Source organism: Cupressus sempervirens, chromosome 3 (assembly GCF_028749045.1).
Source record: "Cupressus sempervirens isolate cs-2001-9-10 chromosome 3, ASM2874904v1, whole genome shotgun sequence".
In the NCBI taxonomy this organism is placed as follows: domain Eukaryota; kingdom Viridiplantae; phylum Streptophyta; class Pinopsida; order Cupressales; family Cupressaceae; genus Cupressus; species Cupressus sempervirens.
The window spans coordinates 283951147-283956141 of record NC_143120.1 but is presented as its reverse complement, the minus strand read 5'-3'; positions in this window follow the sequence as shown (position 1 = coordinate 283956141).

Here is a 4995-nt window from a genome sequence, read left to right as displayed (position 1 = left end):
TAATTATCTTTCTTTGAGACCAATGCCTGAAGAGGATGCCATAAGATTTTCCACACTACATCTTGAAGGAGTTGCTCACGAGTGGTGGTATCATGGGTTAGTCACTCTTGGACACAATCTTATCACTACATATGAGGAGTTTACTAACAGGCTGATTGAAAGGTTTGATGTCAAATATCCTGAGGTGACTTTTCGTGAATTGGCACAAATAAAACAACATGGTTCCCTTGATGCTTATGTGAATGACTTCCAATAGTTATCGGTCATGGTTCCTAACGTCAGTGAAAGAATATTGGTGGTCTTATTCATGGAAGGATTGATGGAGCCATTGAAGGGTTGGTTGAAAGCTTTCGATCCTCCCTCACTACAAGAAGCAATGGAGAAGGCACGAGGCATGGAGTTTGCTGCCCCTACCAGAAAGTTTACATTAAAGGGAACATTTTCCAGTCATGACAACAAGAAGTTTCCTAAGAAGGAGGAAAAAGCTAAAGATAAGTCTACTTTTTCACTTGAACGTGAGACTCTTAATGATTTGAGGAAGAAGAAACTATGCTTCTATTGTCAAGAACCATATGATATTAACCATGACTTCCCTATGGAACCTAAGGAGAAGTCAAATCGTGCAATGTGGGCACTAATCGAAGATTCTAATTCAGACCAACAATCTAAAATTAATGATTTAGAATTAGAAAAATCAGAACATGATGAAGAATTAGAGGAAGAAGTAAAGCTTAAAGAGGCTCGTCTCACAAGTATTCAGTGAGAAGGGTCTTTTAGGATGTGAGGGGTTCTTTCTGGTCAAAAGATTATTACTCTTCTTGATACAGGTGCAACACACAATTTCATTGATCTTAGGCTTGTTGAGAGGCATGGTATACAAATTGAGAAGTTTGAGGGAATTTGAGTTAAGGTTGCTGATGGTTTCACTCTTAGGTGTGAAAAAATGATTTCAAAATTGTCCATGCGCTTGAATAACTATGAGTTCAAGGTAGATTTTTATGTGGTGAACATGGGAGACATAGATATGGTTTTGGGAATGACATGTTTACATGACGTAGGAATATTCACCCTCAACCTCCATGAGATGGAAATGAGATTTGAGATGGATGGAAAAACTCATGTGTTGAAAGCACTCAGAGACACCAGTTGCAATACTATTTCTCTTAGGAAAATGGAACATCTCTTGTGTCATGACATGGTTAAGTGGGCAACAGGTTGTGTTTTGAAGCCAACACAGGAAGAGTAGCAAAAACCTATTTATCATCTTGATATACAAGAGTTGAGGATCAAGCATGACAAGGTCTTTAGCGATATTCCACTTGGTAGACCTCCAGATAGAGGGATAGAGCACATCATTGAATTGGAGGAGAGTGCTAAGCCTGTTATAGTCACTCCTTATAGGCACCCTAAGCAACTTAAAGATGAGATAGAGAAAACTATGAAGGAGTTGCTAGCTATGGGGCATATTAGACTGAGTAAGTCACCTTTTGCTTCATCAGTAGTATTGGTTAAAAAGAGGGATGGTAATCTAAGGATGTGTATTGATTATAGAATGCTTAACAAGAGAACTATCAAGAACCGCTACCCCATTCCAAGGATTGATGAATTGATTGATGAATTGCATGGTGCCAAGTACTTTTCCAAAATTGATTTGAGATCAAGTTACCACCAAATTCATGTGAGTGAAGAAGATAATGAGAAGACAACTTTTCATTGCCATTGTGGACATTTTGAGTTTGTGGTTATGCCATTTGGGCTAACCAATGCCCCTGCTACATTCTAGTCTACTATGAATAGGGTATTTCATTCACAATTGAGGCAATTCGTGTTAGTATTCTTTGATGATATCTTGGTTTATAGCTAGACATGGGAAGAGCATCTTGCACATCTTGACATAGTTTTGGGTATTCCTGGTAAGGAATCTCTATATGCAAAGGAATCTAAGTGTGACTTGGGCATGACAAAATTATTGTATTTGGGTCACATCATTAGTGCAGAAGGAGTTCAGATGGATCTAGATAAGGTCAAGACAATTATTGAATGGTCTACTCTGATGAATCTAACACAACTTAGAGGATTTTTGGGTTTATGTGGATTCTATCACAAATTTGTCAATGGGTATTCTTGCCATGCAACACCACTTACAGATTTGACTAAGAAAGGGGATTTTGTTTGGACTCATGAGGCACAGGAATGCTTTGAGATGTTCAAACAACTTATGACTACTTGCCTAGTGCTTGCATTGCCTAATTTCACTAAACCCTTTGAGTTGTAGTGTGATGCTTCAGGTGAGGGGATTGGAGCTGTCCTTATGCAAGAAAAATATCTAATTGCATATGAAAGTAGGAAGTTGAGGGGCCTTGAGAGGAGCAATAGTATATATGACAAGGAAATGTTGGCCATTATGCATGCATTGGCCAAGTTCAAGCAATACTTAGTGGGTAGTAAGTTCATTGTTAAACAGACCATAATAGCTTGAGACATTTCCTTGGGCAATAGGATCTTAATGACCATCAACAAAAGTGGGTAAGAAAGTTACAATCTTATGATTTTGACATTTCCTTTGTCAAAGGTTCATAGAATATAGTTGTTGATGCCTTGTCTTGCCGACCACATTTGAGCTCTATGGCTGAGGCTTCAGAGGATTAGAGTCATTTGATTGTGGCAGAATATGCTAAGGATTCTTGGGCTTCAAGTATTATTGATGGGTCACTACATGATAATAGGTACACAGTGGTGAATTATCTTATCATTTACAAGGGGAGAATTTTCTTGACTACAGGATCCAAAGTGAAGAACATAGTATTGAGGTCCTTTCATGATTCACCATTGGCAGGCCATCCCAGGTTTTTCAAAACCTATCGACAGATTTGGGAGAGGTTCACTTGGAAGGGTCTAAAATCTGATGTTCTATGATATGTTAGAGAATGTGTTGTTTGTCAGCAGAACGAACAAAACCATACATATCCTGCTAGTTTATTACAACCACTTCCAATTCCAAACAAGAAGTGGGAATGTATATCTATGGACTTCATCACAGGGTTGCCAAAAGTGCAAAGCAAGGAATGTGTTTATGTGGTGGTTGATCGCTTGACCAAGTTTACACATTTTTTCCCAATCACTATTTCATTTTCAGCCACACAGGTTGCTGAACTATTTTTTTGTGAGGTGTTTAGATTGCATGGATTACCACAAAACATTGTTAGTGATCAAGACAGTCGGTTTATGAACAATTTTTGGAAGGAGCTTTTTAGATTGTGTGGGACTGAGCTTTCTCCGAGTACTAGTTACCACCCTCAAACAGATGGACAGATGGAGATAGTCAACAAATGGGTGGAAGGATACCTCAAAAATTATATTGCTGGGCAGCAAAAAAGATGGGTTAAGTGGATATACCTTTATGAGTACTACTACAACACCACTTACCATATTTCTATTTAGATGACACCATTTATGGCCTTGTATGGTTATGAGGCTCCTAGCTTTCTTGATTTGTTGATAAGTGATAGTAGAGTGCCTAGTGCTGGAGACATGTTATAGGAAAATTGGGATATCATGAGGGCTCTTTGTGAAAACATCTAGAAGGCACAACACCAACAAAAATAATATGTAGATCAGAAGAGAGTGGAATGCTCTTTTGAGGTTGGAGACATGGTGTATTTGATGTTGTAGCCCTATAGACAGTCTACTCTCAAGAAGAGTGGTGCAGAGAAGCTCAAGCCATGATACTATGAACCCTTCCGGGTCATTAGGCATGTGGGTGAAGTGACTTACGAGCTAGAGTTGCTAGCAGACAACAAAGTGCACAATATTTTCCATGTATCATGCCTCAAGCAGGCATTGGGACATCATGTGGCTCCTTTTGCAGATCTACCACCCTTAGATGATGAGGGTAAGTTGATTTTGATACTAGAGGCTATACTAGATTTTAGAGAGAAGAGATTGAGAAGCCATGTCATTAGATAATATTTGATTAAATGGAAGAATCTACCTATTGAGGATGCTACATGGGAGAGTGAAGAGATTCTGCAACATCCAAAGTTGAGATTGCTTAGGGACAAGCAATTTCTAGAGGGGCTGACTGTGATGTCCCCATCTCTTTAGCCTCTCAATAGATTTCTTAGCCTTTCGTCCTTCGAAGGCTAAGTGGAAATAATTAAATTGATTTCTTATAAAGTCATTAAATACTTTAAAAAAAATAAAAATTAAAAGAGATGACTTTATATTTAATTAATTTAATATTAGGGAATCATTGAGAAGCACAACTTATCTATTGTCGAATTTAAGGAGGAAGCTTCCATAATAGTGTGATAAGATAACACTTATGATTCTTCTAGAAGGGGGGGGTAGGAATAGTATAAATAGAGGAGAGAGCCTCATGGGAAGGCATCCAGATTTGTTATTGATATTTTCCTATGTATTTGTGGAGCCAAGGGCTTGTAGATAATCAATTTGTCTTTGGGAATGAAAAATCCCAATGATAGAAATTTTGCGGGTGTGAAACATCACCTAAATTATTGCCAATTGGAGGTTGTATTTCAGTCACTTCATTGTGCCAAATTTTTGGCCAAGGGCTAGGTGTGAAGAGGAATTATAAGTAGGGCATTTGCTATAGGAGCTTGTTGTAGGAACACTGTATTACCCTGTCATTAGGGCATAATACTTGGAGATATTGATTGCATTGTTCGTAGAGACTCAAAGTGACTTCAAGAACCCGGTTTCTCCTGTTTATTCATGGATATTATATGCTACTATTGTAGGTGTTAGTCTTTATCAGAATTAAGCATTTATTTATATATATGATACCAGAGTTTTGGCTTTTATATTAGTTTGTATTTAGATCTTGTAAAGATGTCTTGGTTGTGGATGCATCATATGCTTTTAGTGCATTAACAAATGAAGGAAAGAATTACATTCATTGTGGATCTTGCAACCATTTATTACCAGTAGAAAATTAGGGTAATTTGTGATCAATTTGAGCAAGTATCATTACAT